Source organism: Falco naumanni, chromosome Z (assembly GCF_017639655.2).
Source record: "Falco naumanni isolate bFalNau1 chromosome Z, bFalNau1.pat, whole genome shotgun sequence".
Classification (NCBI taxonomy): Eukaryota; Metazoa; Chordata; class Aves; order Falconiformes; family Falconidae; genus Falco; species Falco naumanni.
In genome coordinates this window covers 44,622,845-44,644,622 of record NC_054080.1, presented here as the reverse complement: position 1 = coordinate 44,644,622, position 21,778 = coordinate 44,622,845, and positions in this window count along the sequence as shown.

Below are 21,778 nucleotides of genomic sequence, written 5' to 3'. Positions count from 1 at the left end.
CTGATTTAACCTTTAAATAAATGCGTGCCAGTGAAAGACCAGATAGTTGAGTGAAGAACTGAACTAATATTTATTTTTTTATATAATAGGGCCATTCCCAGGTCACCCCTTGCACTATGATTCCTAGTGCACAACACCACTACTTATCTTTGGCTGCAGGACCAAGCTGTGTTATTTTCTAAGTGTATTTCAAGAAAACTATTGAGCTGTACAGTAATTTTAGTAATTATATCATACCAGGTCAATATGTTTTGGCTCTGTTGTTCAAAACTCATCTCGTTGGTACTTTGGAGAACATCGGATTGGTGTAAGTGCCTGCTGTGACCTATATTTACTGGACTATTGAGACAGTATTACAAGGTGACAAACTTGAAGCACTGTCTATTAATATGAAGCAGACTATAGGCTTGGTTGAGTGATGCACTCTCACACTGGCTTACTTTGTAGTTCTTCAAGTCAAGACCACATGTGCCATGCTTACCTCCTCTGTGGAAAACCAGAGATGTACTCAAACTCTAGTTAACCCACAGCCATTCTTACAGTAGAGACAATACATTTAACTTCTGATAGAAGAAGCCTGATGCTGGTGTGTCTTTCATTGGTAAAATTGCATCGGCTCAGGCTGACTTACCTGTGTTTCACTAGTGTGCATGTCAGCTATGAATCTGACAAAGAGCTATAAAAACCCCAATAAAAACAACAGTAATAATCAATATATATCTATGAAATAACTAATTTTATATATTATGAATTATAGATAAAATATTTGCAGTTATAGTTATTAATAATGCTCTGAAGCTATCTTACTAAGTATAACATTTAAGTGGATACAGGATTTTGGAAGAAAATGCTTCTGAGTTTGCTTTAATGTTTTTCCTTCCTTTTTCTTACTTTTGGTGCAACTCATATATTCAGTATCCTTTCAGTAAGATGCTATGGTTTCACAGTGTGAGCATATACAGGTTCATATTACTCTATAGAAAATCTGTGATCTGTCACGTAAATCTCTTTTATGACCCTGACATTGTCTTATTACCAGTGTTTTTACCTTGCTCATGCTTTTCATTATTTTTTCCATTTACTCAGCATCTTTCCTATTCTGTCCCAGTTCTTACACCTACTTCTCCTTCCTTCTGTCACTGGCTCTGTCAATCCTTTTAACTAAACCCTTTCCTATCCTCTGTGTCCCTACCTCCTCTCACTCTCCCAGAGGCCAGACAGTGCATGCAAGCTTGGTGCTGTCATTATGACTCCATGAGATATTTGAAGCTTACATCTTTTTGTCCGGCTTGGCCATTTACATTTTGGATGAATTCAGTAATGTTTTAGAGATAGGCCAACAGCCGGATAAATGTCGGTGCATCAGCTGGGCATGCCGGCTTAGGAAATGCTGCCAAGCTACCAGCCTCAGAGGCTTTGCCCTGCTCCCTTAAGGGGCTGAAATGCTGGTTTGATATCACTGCTCATGCCTCGGTGCCTCATGGTGAGCAGGACAAGCTTCTTAGAACTGAAAGCCCTGTGGGGTAATAACTGCAGCTCTCCCAGGACTCCAGGATGCCTCTGCCATTGCCTTTGCTTGGGCTAAGTCGCATCTGAGTTTCATGCTACCTCCTGTTCCATGCAAAACTGTTATCCATTGCTCCCCCAGTAAGATGGGCACTTTCTGACCACATCACTCACTGCTCTCTTCCCTCCATGACCTGACATGGTGAAAGACTCATCTGCAGGAATGGTCCTGGTTGCTCCTGGGCAACTGTGTTGTTCATGGCATGACTGACCTGGGCTTGGCTGCTTGTGAATCTGGCTACTGTATTCTGGGTTTTGGTGCAGTTCAGCATGATGAAGAGCAGGTATCTGCAGGGAATGCAGCTTTTGAAATCCCAAAATCCTGGAAGTGCCAGGTAAAGATAGTTCAAGAGAGACTAAGACAACTGCAGCACATAAAGTCATCCCTGTGAGATGCCACATTTACTCTGCATGCGAGATACATTGTTACTTCTGTGTCTTTGAAGTGCTCATGATGGGCAAAGTGCTATGCAAACATGAAACAAAGCCTGAACCATTCCTGGAGAAGATAAACATTTGATTATTGTCCTTGCACAATGGAAAAACAGTAACGTTTAACTCCAGGTTAAATATACCTTTCAGGTTATAAACTTTTATTGATAGCTGCATTGTTTACTTCTATCTTTATAGACTCCTGGATCAATGCTTTTATTTTACAATGGATTTTTTTTTCTTTTTCTTTGATGGACACTAGCTCTTGAAATATTGACACCACTGCTCTGAGCAGTGGAAATAGGAGGTAACATCTTGTTCTCTGCCAGAAATTCTCCTCCTCAATCTGGGTCTTTCAGTGACAATAATGTTGGCAGCTCTCATTTTGAAAAGCCTGAGGTATAATGTGATTTCAGGCTATTCATACTTTGCAGGTTGAAGAGGCCTTTTCCTCTTTTTTCTTTATATTGCTATCATGCGCCCCACACCCCCACCCCCCCCACCCCACCGCCTTTTTTTTTTTTTTTTTTTTTTTTTTTTTTTTTTAAAGAAGAAAATCTGTACTTATCGAATTCCTTTTTCCTTGACCAGGTTGCTATCAGCTGTCGTGTCATGAAAATCTTACAGCAAACAGAGAAGACATAGGCTCTTGTGCCACAGCTTTGCCTTAGGTTCAGCCTGTCCACACAGTTAGCACTTCTGTTCAATTGATACACTTGTAGGTAACATACTTTTGTCCATGTCTAGTCTTTGGTCCTGCACATGTAACCAACAGAACTAGAACAGTTTATACTGCTCACAGCTAGGAGTTAATTTGCTCATACCTTGCATGTAGGCTGTGCTTTTGATAGAATTTTCTGTTGTACCCTGAGTTTTCTATGGTGCTTTTCTTGACAACCGCAGTACTCTGTCACACCGCCTTCTTCTGGTAAGTGGTACTTACCTTTTCTGTCAAGGGAAGAATGAGGTGAAGAATGGTGTAGAAAATATCACAATGGCAGGATCACAATTTCTGGGGTGCAGTAAATAATGTGGGTCAGGAATGGTTTGTCAAAGAGGACTTCAGAGATGGCTAAAGAGAACTGAAAGATCTACTTAAAAAGCACTGCCCATATGAAGATGGACTTAAAATAACTAGACCTGTTTACCATAAGAATGAGACAAACAGGTAGCTATAGAGAGTGGGAAAAAGAGTGGCCATCTGCAGAAGAACAGAAGGATGTTCAGAAGAAAAGTAATGTGTAGGCTTATTAGTGTGTGAGACTTGTTGTCACAACCATTAGCTGAGGCTCTGGTGAGGGCCCTTCTGTTTCCAAAACACATGTGCACACACAGAGGTATGAGTTTTGAATGAGAATAAAAACTTCCAAGCTTCAGAGTTATGTCAGTGGTAAAGAAAGAACTGTCTGTGGACAGAATATCCTACAATTTTAGATTTTTAAAATTGTTCCTTTAAAACATTTTTGAAGCACTATCCATTTAGTATTGAACTTAAACAGGCCATAGCAGTTATCATATTGGCTCAGACAAACATTTCTGACAACATGTTTTAAACCCAAATAAGTAAATTTTTATTCAAAACAGAGTTGGCTTTAAGTAACAGAGCACAGCAAATTGATTAGAATATGTATTGTACCTTTTTGTCTCCCCATTTCAAAGAGTTGTCTGTGGCATTTTAATTAGGAGAAGAGAAACATAAGCTTCTGCAGTCTTGCTCTGATTTTGTTTTTTGTTACCTATATGACATGCTATATGGTTCTTGGGGCAGCTGTGGGAGGCTGACTTTGCGACTCTAACTTAAAATCAATGACAGCCACATGGTAGCTCTTTCAAGAAATATGTTTTTCAGAGAAGAGGCTCCCCAGTGTTCTGGAAAGACATGGATTGACTGAGGATTAAGAATGAATTGTCTCTTCCGGAAACATATCCTGCACCTTTTTTGGCTGCAACTTTTCAACACAATTAGAAGAATTAAGCCTAGTTCTGCTTTTCCAAACAACTATTTGATGAGACAAAGCCAAGAATGTGGTAAACCTATTTCTTAGAGGGGGAAATTAAGGAACTGGAAAAGAAAGAAATTTTAGCAAAATGAAATTAACAATGTAAATCTGAAGTCAAATAACTCCCACAAATATCAGATAACATTGACAGCCCTTAGGGGAAAAAACACAAAATGACCTCTTTTTTAGAATTTAGGGTGAAAAATACCTAGCATAGTTAGCTGAATATTCTTTCCAGTTGAAGAGCTGTTTTGAGCAAATCCTGATTTTTCTTAAAAGCACTTGTAGTTTGAAATTGTTTGAATTGTGTCTGTTCCTCAGTGAGTGGTTAACCACCCAAACAGTAAGTTTTATTGCAATGGGACTATTCATACAAATAATTGTATGTAAGTGGGAGTGAGAAAATGACAAATTTCTTCCTTTGCTATTTCTGTGAATAACATCTTTTTTTAATTGACTGCAAGTGAAAGCCTTTCTCTTTCATGATACAGTTCTTTTCTTAACTGCCCCAAGGATTGGGTAGATAACATTAGCACACTCAAGATGATACCATCATCAGCAGTCTAACCTGCTCCTCTGGTGAAGGCTGTCAGCCCTGCTGTGGATGATATCACTGAAATAACAGATTTGTGTACTTGCTGATCGTTTCAGTACAAGCTCAAGTTTGTGGTCCATTTGAAGTGAATATACTGGATCTTGAGCAGGAGTAGCTTTGCCACAAGTACGTATTGTACTCTTTCACTTGTACATAGAAGAAAATGTATGGCAGTGTGACAGGGCAGACAGCACCAATGTCTTGAGGTCCTTCTACTAAATCAGCCAGATGAGTACACTATGAGCCCTAGCCACTTTACACATGCAGGGCAGGTTGCCAGCACTCCTAATAAAATTTGTATTCTACCTGGGTAACAACGATTTAATTGAATACCTTATGGGGGGAAAATGTAGCATTTTAAATCAGTTGTTTGCAAATCATAGGTGAATTCTCTTGATATGTCTGAGACCCGTGTATCACAGTTTGGGAATTACTGCCACAGCCTGATCTCCACAAGGTTGCTATAACGGGTATTTCAATATTCAGCTATGAGTAGTTAGTTGTGAAAATAGTTAGGCTGAATACCAGTGACATATATTTTTGTTGCTAGCATGAAAACAACACTATAGTCACTACTTGACATTATCACCAAGTCAGCAGTCCAATCCCACCCCTTCTCCCTACTACTTGTTCAACATGTGCCCTGCTTCTGTATCTTGCCAGCACAATTAGCTGCACAGCCTCGTAGCAAACCACATTGAGAAACTGATCAGCTAAAAATGCCTCTTGTCCCCCTCTGTTTAGCTATGTTTTTAGTTGGGTCATGCTCCAAACCTTGTTAGTTTGCAAATGATTTACCATCACAATGTAGGGATTAGTGTAAGAGCAGTAACAAAGGAGCAGCAGAACAGGGATGGGGCTGGGGGTTGGGGCAGACTGGAGAAAGATGTGGACTTTTTTTGGAAGGTGAATTGAACTGAAACCTTAAAATCAGGCTACTAGTTCATACACACTCAGAATTCTTTTTTCTGTGGACATTGTTGCATTTTCATTTAATTCTCTGTTTTCCTCCAACTTTGCCACCAGCAAACATTCCTGTATTTGTTTCTGAAAATAAAAAATAGAAACAACAAAACCATATGGTTTTTTAACAATATATTAACATTTATAGTAAAAAATTGATAACACTTGCCCAGATTTTTGCAGCTCTGATTAGTTCTATGGAATGATGATGGACTGACTTACCTAAGTATAAGATTTTGTTGAATAGACAAGTAGTGCTTGTGATTAGAATTAAAAAAACCCCAACAAATAACCTGCCTTTTTTTTTTCACCGTTCCACTGGGCTGAATAATAATCCTCCACTGTTGAAATTACTATTCATTCTTGTTTTGAGAGGAGGAAATGGGCTGGCCATTAGGAATAAATTGAAATAATCACTTTCTATCAAAGTGAATATGCTGCTATTGTAAAGCACTAGTAATCTTACTGTGTTTAAAAGCCATGCAAAAATTAGTAGTTTTGCACCTCCTTTTGGCTACTTTATCAGCAATGGATGAAACAGTGTAGTTTTCAGTTCCTGAAAATTTGGCTAAACAACATGACCATTACTAAGCACAGAAAATCAGTGTTTAACCTATTAGGTCATCTCCCTTTCCATAAACTTTTCAGCCAGTTTTTTACATTGTTACAGTAGTATAAATACTTGCCTAGATTAAGTATTTTACATAAAAAGTAGAGATAATAAAATGCTGTATTATGTCTACAGCAAAATTCCTGTTATTCCATACTGGGATTTCACCCAAGAGGTCTAAAATAGTTTTAGAATATAGAATGCTTCTTACTTTGAAATTTAAATACATATACAGACACATACATGAGACCAGATTTGCAGATAATGTAAATCAATGCAATTCCATTGAAGTCAGTTATTTATAGCAGATGAAGTTCTGGCCATATGCTGGTACATATGTATATGTACTTACAACACACACACATGTGTGTACGTGTGTGTGACATAAGATCATGTGTGCATGTAACTATGTAATCACATACAATTGCTTTCTTCTGCCCGCAAATTTTCCATTACACTGGAAAAATGGATAACTGTCATGTACTTTAGAGATTAATTATTTCTGGTTGTGAAGCACACAGTGTTTCACAGTCGTCCTGTTTTTTAGGGTCTCCCTTGCTGAAAGAGCAGCAAGGTTATTTGTCTGAAAGTCTTCATGATAGAAATAAAAGACTTGGGGCAGTAGGAGGAAAGATGGAAGTTTAATTTCACTGAATTGCTCCATGTAGAATACATTCAATTAATATTATGACTTTAAAAATGTGGCTATTGAGAAACTGTTTATAAATATCTGATATATAGAGGGAGCCTGATACGTAAAATTTGCAGTTCTGTGGTTTGAATGAATGAAAAAGGCCTCCACTTTGCAACAGCTATCAGGTCTCAGGGTAGGAGGGGGCTTCTTTTCCTGCATCAGCTACCATTTCAAGGGACAGAAGATACTGATGGGGAGAAAATGCTTGAGCAACTTTAAAGGGAATGTAGTTGGTACCACCTGCAAAACCCTTTAAGGGAAAACAGCAATTCATAGAAATTCAGAAACAATGGATTGAAAGATGGAAGAGGCTGATAGTCAAAAGATTGGAGGAAGTATCTCAGGAAGCAGAATTTCCCTCCTGATCTTCTGTGTATGTACCCAAACAACTGCTTTTCCAGACAGCTGGTTTCATTCTTGAGTGTTTTCTTACCTTTTTTATTTCTTTTTCTTTCTTTCTTTTGTTTTTTCTCTTTTCTGTTTTAGCATGTTTGTTTTTGTGCTTTATAAATATACCGTGAATTATTCCCAAGCGGACAACAAGCCTAATTCTTTTCTCAGCTACAGCTTCATAAAACCAATATAATTCTGTCAAAACAAATGGATAGAATAGTACTGTTAGTTTGCAGAGTGTTAAAAACAACCTTGCTCCTGCAAAGGAAGGATATCTGTTTTTCTTTGAGCTTCCTATTATCTATATTAAGCCTCTAGGCTACTTATTACTTCTATTGTGGTTGCTAATGCTTGTTCCTGTTTAGCACTGGGATTTTCTGTTGCATGGTCTAAGCCTAGCTTGTTCTGTCTTGGTGTTAAGCGCTGGTGAAATGCAATCACATTTTGTACCTTCAGACCACCATGAGTGACACAGAAGGAGACGATTCATCAACGGGAACTGCTTTAATGAGCCTCTCCAGCTTCACAGAGTATTTGCTTTTCACCTGTGATCCACATATTACAATATAATCCTGAAATATGTTACTGAAGCATGAACTGCAAAATCTAAATGGAAAAAGGGAGGTCAGGTAAGTCAAGGAGTGATCCCAAAGCTGATTCAGACCCATAGCTTGTTTCCAACTCAGAATCAACATGTCTCCTTATGCTCCTAACTGGCTTGCTTCTACTACTACTACCTGCTGTATCTTGACTTTTTCAGTACGACATTCCAGGACTGCTCAACACTTTCTTTAGTCTGTCCTTTGTCTATGTTTGAATGACTTATAAGACTTATTTCAACATCATAGCTTTCCATGGATCTTACTTTTCTTTTCTTTCTCCTCCTATCTTCCTCTTGCTTTCCTCACTATGTGTTCCTCCAGGCTAGGTTTTGCTTTTGTGTCTCACCATTTCCAACACCTTGTCACCTTCTGGTTGAGATGGTCCTAGTGTAAAATCAAGCATTGCTGGGATGTGATGCCTGCTGACATAACTGGGGACTGAAGTCCCACAGAGGGGAGGCTAAGTTTTATAGATCTTTTCAAACATTTTGTTTCTGGACATATAAAGAAATAAGAAATAAGGCCTAATGGAGAACTAAAAGGATGGAGGATGAAACTGAGACACTCCTTTAGGATTGTAGGGGCCCAGAGAGGATTCAGATTCTGTTGGCCATAAAAGTTCCCATTAGGCAATGCATATGGTTTTGCTTCCTGCTATAGGGGGCATACTTCTGAGGAGGGTGTCATTTATGGGAAGGAAATATTTGGAAAAAATTAAGATGAGCCTAAGTAAAATGCATTTTTTAAGTACACCTCCTGTGAATAAAACTCTTTATGCCTGAAAATTTTCAGAAATCTTGAGAAAGTTTGCTGTAGCAAGACTCAAAAATTATGTGTTTACAAAAAACCCTGCAATGGTCTAGGCTTTGACTGTGGAGATATTTATTTATTTCACATTTTTGCAGCTTCATGTAAAAATTACGAATAAATTTGGTTCTAGGTAGTCACATATTCAGAGACTACCCTGAAGAATTTACAAGCTAAGCACCAAGGAGTGCATATGGATAGTCACCTCTTGAAAGGAACAGTTTGTATGAGTAGTGCTTTGCAAGTTCAAATTAACAGCTAAGATTGTTAGAGAGAGAAAATGTCATTTTACCCTCTTTACAAATTGGTTAATGAGGTGCCATTGGATTAAGTAACTTCCCAAAGGTCACATAAGTCTGTGGCAAAATGATGAACTGAAATTAGCTCTCTAATGCACACAGTTTGACAGTGCAACACTGTCTTTATTTCCATTCCCACAGTATTGTCTTTATTTAATCTCTGCTGGCATTGGTTAAAATTTCCTTATAAACCTAGAGAATATTAGAAAATCTCTTAAAACCTAAACCCCTTAAATAGCCCTCCTGACCTGTTTGCCTGAATGTTTTCCTGTTCCTTCTGTTACAGAAGCAAATTGTATTATAAACACGTTTAATTGTGTTGGCTCTATTGCCATCAAAAGCAAGCAAACCTTCACATTAGGAAACCTGAGGGGAAGATGTTCAAAAGGGAAGAAGACATTTCATATTGGAAAGACTTGCATGTGTTCAGCATTAGATAGAGAGCTTTAGAGAAAGCTCCTAAGAGTCTGAGCACTCAGGCTTTTCAGGGTTCCCCACCGGGGAGGTGATACTGCACTCGGTTAATATGTTATAAACACAAACTAGCTAGCAGTTGCTGTATTTACATTGCACATTAGAAGTTTCAGTTTCCACAGGGAATTCAGAATTCCTCCTCTTATGGAACTGCTTCTCTTCAGGGAGACTTTAACTAGTTACTGTTGTGATCAGCAACAGCATGGAAACAAGAGGAAAAAGCAGTGGCAGAAAGATTCTTTGCTCCACTCATTTAACCCACAAGTTCCGACTCTACTCTCCAATGTTCTATGCAGAGAATTGGTGACTGTAGATTGCAAGTCTTTCTTATGAGATCTCTAGGAAAGACACTGCGACAAGAGTCAAAATCTGTCTTCTGCTATGCAATATATGCTTTCTTACTGAAAACACAAAATGCTATTAATTTTTCCTAGTTCCTCAATGTGACATTTTAATAATAAAACTCTTCTGTGTTTCTCTTTCTTACTGATAGCTTTGCTGACAGACTCATGATTTTGACATCTTTTTTATAATGTACAGCATAATCCTGTTGTCCTAAAACACGTTCTACAGCTGAGGAGAAAACATTTTTGTGAAAACCAGTTTTAAAAAGGGGACATTGCAGTGGAAGTGTGAGTGTGAAAATTTACATCCCTAAATCCTCTATAACAATTCTGACAACTGTTGCTGGACTGTTGCCTAATCCTTCCCAAACTCTCTTTTCAGATGGTTCCCATCTCATAGTTTCTGTGAGCTGCTGGGCATCCCATCTGCTGTGCCCATGTGATTTTACTGTCCCTGGGCACTTACAGGGTGTCTCAGTGCTTACTGGTAAGCTCCACGTTGGACACCTGAGTCAAGTCAGCAGAAGTTATGTGACATGGCATCTAAAACCCAAGCCAAGGTTTTCTGGTGGCTTTTGCCTAATGGGTACAACAGGGTCAGTAGCATGTGGCATCTGCCATGCCTCACAGCAAAAATCTTGCCTAACTCTAGCAAAGTCAGAAAACTTGGGTTTATTTATGGCTAAGGTGAGTTTCACCCTTCATCTCCAATTCACTGCTCTGTAAAGCTCATTAAAATAGCTCAGCTGTCAAAGCCAATGTAGAAACCCCGCATCACTATACTAATGTAAATTATTACTTATCTAAAATTTTTAAAAGTGTAAATATATGGCATTGCAAAATGGCATTTGACAGCGAAGTGTGACTGCACTGAGTGATGTGAGCTTTCAGTCTGCTGTGCTCCTACAAACAAATTGGAGTGCTTTCACACATCTTCTGTCTCGAGGTCTGTTTGCGGTTACTACAGTGACTTCTCTTTGTTCTGTTCTCAAGTGCTATGAGTCAAGGGATCATCTGTCACGTGCTATAGATAATCTCAAAAACACCTTAGCAGACAAGGATCAAACCTCAGGGCTGTTTATATTCATGAAAACTTTTCCCCCTCCAGAGGTCACATTAAGTATGATAAACCAGTGTCGTCAAATATGCAGCATGCATTGCAACAGGGGTCTGGCACTGCAGGTTTAACACCTTTTGCGAGTTGCATCAAGGACCACTGTTTTTGTCCTTAGCTTGGTCATCAGTTTCAAATGGCCAGCACTCTTGTAGTTCAAATGTAAATGAGAACATGCCTTACAACTATTCTCATTTCTCATTACTGAGATTACTCTTACCTGACCACGTGATAGCTGAAGAGTAACTGATATACAGATCTCGTGCTTATAATATGGATATAATGAAACTGGCCTATTAAAATAAAAGAGCTGCCTGACAGCAGTGCTGCAAAGAACTGGTTTTCAGTAGTTGTGGGCTGCAATACATGCACAGAATCAGGTCACAGGTTGTATTTGTACCCACGCCAATGACGATCATTTATAAAACCCACACAATAACTACCTTTCCCCAAAATATTTTAGGATATGATCAGGGGAATGCCACTAGAAACCACTGTACATTTACTATATAGTACTGCTATTTTCAAAATTTAGCAGTTTCAACTGAAAATAAGAATCAGGCATACCTCGATATTTGCAATATTCTACACATCCTGTGACCATTTTTCCCTTGATTTCAATGAGTTTTGGATCAGATCTTCTGTTGTTTAAAACTAGTTTGGAAGCTGTTCCAGTATATGCTCCTCACAAGTACACATATTGGTATTTCTGTTTTGTCATATACTATCACTGTAAATAACTTCACAGCTATCACTGATGCCTTCTCTTTAATTTTTAAATAGCTGAAATCTGAAATGCAAGTATATATCAATTTTCTAACAAATATTAAAGGAAAAGCATCTAGTTAAAACTTGTTAGAATAATATTAACAAATAATTTAGTGTGCATCTTTTGCCTGCATACTTGTTTTATTTTGCTAAATAGCCTATGTGGAATACCAGTTACTTCTCCATTAAAAAAAAAACAATAATAAATCCCTGTTCCATTCTGTTTTGGTTTGTGGGGCTCTGTTGTCATTTTTATCCTAAAGCGCTGTTTCCTCACATTTGCATCTACCAGCCTTTTTAATGTGATATTCCATTTAAACTGCCTTTTAATTGTATGTGCTGCCTTGGCAGAACATGACTGATGTACTAGCGTTAATTAGGGCTCCAGTCAGCAGCCTATGCCAGCTGGAAACTGAGAAACAAGCGTAAATTATTCTGTCATCAATCAGCTCGAAAATGTTTGAATCACTAATTAGTTTGCAATTTGGGTGACAGTTTATCTGACGCAGGCGGTGTCAGAAACTTCAGATCTTAGATGAATAATTTGCCAGCAACAAGCACATATTCCCTGCTTTTAAATACATGAAGGTTTATCTGCATGTTGAAAGGTGGCTCAGCAGTCTTCATTAACTTCCAACTGGGACTATGTAAATCAGGAATCAGTGTGAGGCACTTCAGTCTGTGGTGGCTTAGCAGATGATATTTAGAAAAAGAAAGCCTCTTTTCTCTCTTTTTTTTATTAATAATTCATAAACTGATCGACGAGAATGTTTGGGCTTTAACAGCTTAAAAAAAATCACAATGGTTAAAAAAAAAGGCAATCACCCCCTTTTACATGAAAATTAGTTGTGCTGCATCTTGCTGCTTAACTGATTTATTCTCCTCTGCTGTCATGTGTCTGGAATGTTAAGCAGCAAGTGATTAGCCCTTGTCCTTTAAAGCAGGATCATTATTGGGGTTTTATTAAATGGCAGACTTGTGTTTCCATTTAAAGGATAAGGGGGGGAAACAAGAAATTGCTAACAGGAAGCAGAAAAGGTTATGTGTGTCTCAAAAGGAGAAACTATTCAACATTATAAATGCAGTCAAGAGGGTCTCAACATCTATGTTATTCTTACCTATAAAAGAGATAAGTTTGATTTCTTGCAATGCATACAACTGTTGTGTGGCCCATAGATAAAACAAAACTGTAGAAACAATTTAGGGAGATACTGGGTTCAGAGAGACCAATGTGTCTTCTTCCTATGCACCCGTCCTTCTAGATCTGAAGGATGTGGGGTAGATATGGGAAGGTGCAATTCTAGGAGCGGGGAGGAAAGCCATTAGCTGACCTCAGTGCCAAATACAAAAGCAGGTGAGGATATGATTTTCAGGTTCTCTGAGGCTGGCAAAGGGCATGCTCTCTGCACTCAGAGCCTCAGCAAGGTGATAGAAGTGGGAGAAATGACGTTGTGTAATTACGATTAGCTGGCACCACTCTGTAAGCACATCACAGCAGTAGCACAGGAGTGCAGCTGCTTAATAGGTATGCACAAAAGGATTTGAAGGATCAATGATAGTTTGGTGACAGACCTTTTCCCTTCTGTCCCATGTTCCTCAGCTCTTAGGTTCTATCTGCTATAGCCAGAACAAGTCTTTCCCTGGTATGTCCTGTCTTAATACCATATTCTATATCGGTTTAAACAACGATCTTAACAAACACATTACATTGGTTTAAAACTTTACTAAACTTTGGTTATTTTGATACATTTTTTCCATAGGTTTAGTAGACTTAAATAAAATAATTTTTTTTTTGAGAAATTTCTGGGAAAATTGAGTTTTCTGCTTCAAGGGAGAAAAAAAACCAACAAAATTTCTTTTGCACACACTAAAAATTGTGATTCTTGTAGCTGTTTCACTGAGAATCTTTAGTGCTTACAGGCAAAAACTTCTTTTAAGTTAAGCAAAATAGACAGTCCACATGACAAAGCAGTGCTTTGCACCTTTTTTATGGAAGGGGGGGGAAAAAAGAAAGACAAAAAGGCAAGGTTGGTCAAACTGCAAGACTCTTACACAAATTCACTTCACCAAAGGTCAGGAAAGATTAGACAGAAATACAGTGGATGTAGCCTTTAAAAGACTCCTGGCAGAGGCATCACGACAGAACTTTACACTCTGCTGCAAATGGGCTGTGCCCTGTGAAGGAATCAGTACCATGCAGGGAAGGAGGCTGCAGGAGGATGGCCTCAGACCACCCAGGTTAACCAGCCCTCTATCCTGGTGACAGCCACTGCTTCACTTGTCCAAGCTAAGTACCTTTCACAGATGGTCCTTAATTGTGTTCCTTACTTGTTGGGTGCCCAAAGAGGGGTCTGAGCTGGGAGGTCCTGACTACTGACTGCTCTACCTGCAACAAGAAGAGAGGGAGCTGTAAATACAAAAAGCCATGCATAAAAATAAGTAGCCTACAGGTCTGGTTTTGGGGATATCATATCAAGGACCCGACATGAATGGCACTTTTGGCCTTAATCCCTCTGTCTCAACTCTCTGTAAGCACAATGCAGGAAAAATAAATTCCTGTTTGTCAAGTGCTTTCATGAACTATATAAAAAGCACATGAAGAAATTAATGAGTCTGGCTTTAGAGTAAAGTTTGAATAGTGGAAAACAAACAAAGCTTTGGACCGCACACTGCAGAATGAAGATAAAGCAAACCAGTGAATAGCTGCTTACTCTGCAAGCCCTCCTCTATCTGTATATTGAGTAAGGCTGTTCTCTGTGTAGGGAAAAAAAGGGGGGGGGAGATACATGGGAATTTCTTTTGACAAAAACTTTTTTGCTTCTTTCTTTGTTTTAACAGAAAATACCAGTTTCTCAAAACTGCAACTTTTTATGGAAACACATGCATCTGTATGATGTTTTTGTCAAAAGACCTTCCATGTCCCAGAGAAGAATTTCTTGTCAAAAGCTAAGTTGGACAGCGATAAATCCATGGAGGCAGACCCACTCCAGAGTGGCCACCAGCTCAGTTGTTAGGCAACACTAAATATGGTGCCACCATGGAAGAATGCAGCTGTCCAGGGGAGTAGATGATGGCTGCGGGTCACACATCTGGCAACACCCCTCATCCTTCTTCTGTATCATGTACCTCTCTTGTTATGTCCTATTTATTACAGGCAGAGCTGATGCTGTCTGTGCACTTTCTTGACACTTCCCATCCCACTTTCCACATCCCAGAGGAGACCTGAGATCATTCAAGCACTGGACATCTGTTCCTTCTCTTACCCTTTCTCTCCCTGCTTTTATTTCAAAAGGTCTAGTTTTTTCCTAAATGGAGTTTAAAACTAGCTGTGTTTTACTAATAAATAGCATTGCTGGACCCTAGAAATCTTTCTGAGGATCACACATATACTGTAATGCAAATGAACACAGGGGCAACAAATGAGACAACCTTAATTCTGGCATTTTCTCACTTTTGACTAATTCTTCAAATCTAATACAGAAAATACACACAGACATGCACATGCTTAGTCTGTAAACACTGACAGAGAGCAAAACTTCAAACTACAATACATCTAAGAAAAAAAATTCACCAAGTTGGTTTAAGCTAGTGCATATGGAATAAATATTTATATAGCACAGTAGTGACAAAAGATTTCAAAAAATCACTGTCCTATTCTATATACAGAATCACTGTTCTTGAAACCCTACAAACTAAATAGATGTGACAGATGAATGATGAGAAGGGAAACAGTTTCTTCAAAAAAAAAAATGGCAGCTAATACTTAGAGAAAGCGACTTATAAAATGTTGCACTGGAAACCTGGAGAGCATTGGCAGCTGAGCAGCAGTACAATGGATCCTAGTTTAAAGCTTTAACTTCTTGATAATTATTTTTCTCTTTATTTGCATGAGGTGCAGGTTCACATCACATTAGCTTTCTTTTTAGAAGAGACCTTTTGTATGTCTGAGTTCAACTTCTCTGAATCTAACTTATCCTAAAGAGGAATTATGTTTGCCTTTGTTAAGAAGCATCTTTGGACCAAGGAAAGGTAGGGGTTTTGCCTTTAAACATTCAAACCTAGCTCTAGAAAACAAAGAACTGGGGGAGAGGTATTTTAAATTAAAATATTTTGTAAAATTTGTAAGATGAAGTCAGAAAATCCAAAATTATTCTGTTGTCAAAAGCTGGCCTCTGAGAAGTCATCCTGCAATGGGAGGAAGGCGCTGAGCACTAGCTCTGTGTGGCTCAGCAGGAAGAAATTCATTCCCACAGAATACTCTGTTATCTCAGGACTTGTTGCTGAACAAAACTATCATGACATCAAAACAGAAGGATGAGTTAAAATAATAGAAAATGGATTGTTCTCTATCACAGAGCTGAAATTCCTGTCACGTCATTTCTCGATGCCTCCTTGGCAGTTCCTTAGAATTACTTTGGATTTGCTTTTTTGTTCGGTGGGTTGGGTTGGGTTTATTTTCCATTCATTGTAATTATCCTTTTCATATGTTGATACGGTGAAAGTATGGAATCTTTGTTGTTGTACATCAGCTGGCACGCTTTGTCACAGGTGAAGGAGAAGGGTGCCAGGAAAAGGGTTAACATTTTTTACCAATTACTGACACCAAAGTGACTTGCAAAGAGAACATCACAAACAGTTTTTGAAACATTTCACAACAGCGTAAGGTTTATTTAAATCGACCATGTTCCAAATGGAATAACATACAAGGACTTTTGTCTCCCAGTTTGTTCTCTTGATTCCTGCCACTTAATACATTTCAATAGACAAAATGTATGAAATACAAAGATGGGGAAGAGGAAGTCCTTGATCTTGAGTGAATATCCTTAAAGGAAGTAAGTTCAGGGAGTATAATGTGAACCTCATCACAGAGACTGATCTGAGACAGCAAATAATTTAAGGTAAAAAATCATATTAATTCTCAGCAGACTGCTACCAGGGAAAGACCAGTGAAGACTGAAAAGGGAACATAGGTCTGGATGAGCTGTTCCTTAAAATGTTCAAGCTGAATTCTTCAGGTAGGAGCCTGCATGCTATGGAGTTCGTCCTTAGTCACTGGGAAAAGATAAGCAACTAAAGAGTGTGGTAAGTGGCTGGATTGTTTATATCCCCCTACTCATTACTGAGGCGGTGTGATTGGCGTGCTCCTAAATGGAAAGCAAAGCCTCCTTAGAAAGCTAGGTCCCTCTGTTTCCTGCTCAGTTCCTGCTTATGGTGAACAGAAGTACTCAAGGCTGTTTTCCCCTCCATTCCAAACACTTCTCACCCTAAAGGGCAGGTTGGTGAACATGTTAATTACAGAATTAGTCTGGAAATTTGAATATGAATTTTAATTATGGTCAGAGCCCTGTTCCCTCAGACAAGCTTATATCACTGCGAAGAAATTCCTACAGTTGTCTGGTCGTCCTGCAGCAATGGCTTCCTTTTCATTTTCCTGTACCTTTTCCAGGACGGGAGGAACCCTGCCGGTACCCTTGCCTGGTGACAGCTTCTTCCTGGTGAAGGGATTTGCATGGCTTGTAAACAGTCTGTGTCCTGGTGCCTTGGAGTTAATGGGGAGCATTTTCTTTTCAAGGAAATCTTGAGATATCCTAAAGCACTTGTAACCTAAACAACACAGCGGTAAAGGTGCAGTTGTCTCTTTCAGGGATATACTGTATATTAGAAAAAGTTTTCCACATCCCACACATTTTGGCTTTCTTACCTTGGACATTTATTAGCTATAATTGTTACGTAATTCACTGATACTTGAAAATATATACTCCTGGAAAACCTTCCAATCAACTGCCAACACTTTGGGCATGGAAGCAATCAGAAGTGAGTGTGTTCAGAGGCTTGGATTTTCAAGCAGCAGCAAGGGAGTCAGTCACCTAATTAAACTGAATGGGAATAAGTTATTTATAGCTTTCAGAGTAGCTCTAAAAATCCCAGCCTTGTTTTCTTATGGGTTCAGCCACAGATGTTCTTACCTAATTCTGGATACTTTCCATTTTCTCTCATTTGGGTGCCTGGGAAGGGTCAATCTTTGTGCCTGATGTTCTTGGAGTCTAGGATCACCTCTCTATCATCACTTTTTCAACACATTTACTAATGGATTTTCCTCAGTTACCCTTATGCTCTTTGGTCAGAGTGTTTAAGGCAGGGGTCCTCCAACTTTTTAACCAGGGGGCCAGCGTGCAGATGCAGTGGCAGGCAGCCATCTGCGGCTGCTTGGTTTCCCCCCCCAACCCCCGGCGGGGGGGGGGGTCTGTAAATACCGGGGGCCAGATTGAGGACCCTGGGGGGCCGTATCTGGCCCACAGGCTGTAGTTTGGGGACCCCTGGTTTAAGGCCATGGGGATGACTTGATCTTTGTAAGTGTGCTCCTTTACTGCTCTCTTTAAATTTTAATGCACATCCATTGGAACCTCCTCAGAGAGCTGTGTATTATTGATTGTGTGCTCTTATAATGCATTTCATATATATATATATATGTATGTAAAGACTCTCTTTAGTTCTCCCTTATCCCTCTATCCCTGCTGGTTTGAAGTAACTGTAAGTTATTAAATGGAAAATGGAGTTTCTCTGAACTGGAGAGCTATTTCTAGTACGTCAGTGTTAATCTGATTTACTGATATTTGTTCTTTATGACCAAGCCTTGTTTTATCAGCATGGTTATCAAAAAAACCTTCTCCTAATACTTCTAATGCAGTAGAAATTGGGGTGAGATTTGAAGTTGAGTATTTATTTATTTGGGATAGTGGGAGGAGGTTATGGCTCGGCAGTTTACCAAGATTAAACCCAGGACATTTAAAACTGAGAACTTAGAATCAATGTAGTTTGTTTTTTGTTTGTTTGTTTGTTTTTAAAAAAAGGAAAATTTCAACTCCTGTCCTCCATACTTCCCTTAGAAAGACATCTGAAACCTGAAAAATGTAGATAATTCTTTTAAAGCTGCAGAGTGAAAGAAGGTTCTTAGTACTTCTCAGGAAGTCCTTGATGACTTTCAGGACTGGGTCTTCCCTTGAGTTGTCATGAAAATTAGATATGTTCCTCTCTTTCTGTTATTCTATGATGGTATCAATGTTAATGATGCTTTCCCTGCTTTGCCTACTGTAGTATCTGCCAAGGGATAAAGTGAGATGATCTGAAACTCAGCTTTGTAAAACTCAGCTGGCTCTTCATCCTCTGAAGCTGTATCTCATCAGTGGGTAATGAAATCCAGGTTCATCTTCCCACTCACTTCTACCTCCTCTGCTTCTTCAAGACTCAGTGTGGACTTGTTTGGAAACTGTTTTGACAGTGTTACGTTCCTATGAATCCCACTCACTTGTTGGACATGGTCTAAAATACAACTAGAAACTATTTTTCTACTAGTTTTTAAAAAGGCTTTGGCACCATGATATATGTTATTTCTGGTCACATTCTGATGTGCTATAATTGCTTGAAAATACCTGTTAGATGTAAATTCTCCATTATAAAAACATATTTTTATTTCTCTTAATATTGCTTTTATCTTTTTGCTTCCAAAGGGTAAAGCACCGTTCTGGAATAGGACTTTTTCAGACTGCATGATTTATACATTTATACCATTCCTGACATTGTATGGTAGCCTGTTGACAGGCTTTCCATGAGGTTCATGGTACAGCATTTTAAAATTACTTAATCAGGAAGTCAAGAATGTAGTCTAATGTGCTTTATCCTCGTGCTTTTGTTAAATGTGTCTTTACTAATTAAACTGATGATCAATGCCTTCAGAAAGATGTATTCCTTTTAGACTAATACATACAATTTGGTCTACTTTTGTTCTTGCGTCCTCTTCAGAAGGCAATAAATACAAATGCAAAGAGGAAAGGCACATCTCATCCTCTAGCCTCAGATTGTCATTAAGTGCAATTTAGCCCACCTCAACAGTAAATTAGACACCGTGTGAGGATCCAATCCCCATTTTAATCATATTTGAAGACCATCATTGGGGAAGGAGGTAGTTATAAGTATGTTGACTTGATCAGTCAAATAAGCCATTCAGCAGCAAAGTTCAGACTGATGAAAATGAAAAATATAAGGTGTCATGAAGTTTTAATGTATGTGAACAAAACCTGGTGCCATGGAGTGATGAAGTAGCTGTAAATAGTGGAAATAGGTCTGGAATGTCTTATACGAGCATTGTATGCATTGAGACATTATAGAGAACACAAAAAAGTGTAGGAAAATTAGTCAAGTCACAGAAACTGGTAATAATCAAGACTAAAATTCTCAAAACACTACAATGCATTTAAAAAATTAATTTGGGAAGACTTTAAATGGTGCTTCTGTGGAGAAACTCCTTGCAGTATTTGAAAAATCTTAATCTAATTTTCTGAAGTAAGTTGGATAAGCGATGACCAGAATAATATATAAGAATAGCCTATATTCTCATACGTGATGATAAATTCTAGATGGAAACATCAAGATGGACTAAATCCATAAAAGGAGTAAGATGATGACATTCAAAACAGGAAAAAGGATTTTTTGTTATCTTTTTTTCAGACAATTAGGTATTGCTCAGCCATAAAAGCTTATTACCTTCTCCAATGGATCTTCAAGCATTTATCATAAGATTTTTAAAACTAATTAAGACAAAATACTAGAAAATATACCACAGGAATCCTTCCTGCATTAAAGACGAGTAAATAGTGACTTATTAACGCTCTGTAGTAGCCAAAACCTCATTCACCTAGCTGGGTGTTCTTTCAAACACTGTAACTTTGACAATTGTTCTGATAGTAATTTAAAAAAAAAAAAAAAAATGGTGATTTATCATTCTTTTTTGATACTATTCTATTTGCAGTAATAGTAAACCCATACTGAACTTTCTTTCAGTTCCAGGTCAGATGGTCAACACCTTCACCCCCATTCCCGCTGCAGTAGGCCGTTAAAACCCATGAATGAATGTCACTGAAACAGATTCATGTGTGTGGACTCAGAGGCACCACCTGAAGAAGCTGGATTTTGACTCAAACCAAATATCTAGGCAAAGCCATATCAAAGTATTCTGGTCTCTAGGGCATAATTTCCTCTTCTCTTGTAGGTGGGTTCATAAACATACCAGAGTATAACCATACTTTCTCCTTTCTTCTACACTGTGTTCATCTTTCTGTCCTCGCTGAAAGCAACTGTGTTAAAGCTTCACAGACATATTTGCCCCACTGTGGGAGATTTTCTTACCTCTTCTGCCTACAGCTCTGTCTCGGTATTTAACTACAGACAATAGCATAGTGAGTACAAGAGAACTTCTTTTGAATTTCAGAAACACACTTAAGTACTTTGCAGAGAAAATGTCTCTGCTGGTCTATGGTCTACTGTTTCCAAAGTTCAAAAGTAAGCAAAATAATGAAGATTTGTACCTTTGTTTAATTGAAGAACTGCAGCAACTTTCATCTTTAAAGCTAGAAAGAGCTTTCTGCAAATCAACCAACTTGTCAAAAAGCCCTACCGTGACCATTTATAGACTAATCGGTATATGAAGATGACTGTGGCCCACTGAAATCCATATTAAAGCTATCAGTGAAATAAAATTGTTGTTTAGCCATACTGATGATTACTTTTAGTGTGATCAGGTAGGGCTTGCCTGTGCCGAGCTCTGTGCAGGCATTTGATTCAGGTTTTGAACACCCTATCTACTGAAACCACTGAAGGCAGCTAGATAGGTCTTAGCTTTTTCTCTCACTCTTTTGATTTTTTGGTTTGGGTTTTTGGTTTATTTTTTAGTTGTTTGTTTGTGTGTGTGTGTGTCTTTAAAGGGCAATATTGCTACTAGTCCTATTTAATTTCTTAAAACTGTGTTGATGTATTGGTCAGACAGGCAGTTTCAGCACTGCAGCATTAACTAAAGAATGCCTGCATGTGTTTCCTCTCTAGTGTTATGATTGTTGCAGGTATGCAGCTGGGCCATTGGTTGAAAGTATAAAGGCACTCATTCTAATAGTAATATATTTTGACTTAATAAAACTAAAGCAGTAAAATTCAGGTTGATGCATATGATATAAAACCTTTTTCGTCTTTTTCTAACAGCAAAACTAATTAAATGACATTTGTAGGTAGCTTACAAAGAAATCTTGCTTGCAGGCAGAATTAATTGGCAGAATACTTTGTGATGTGC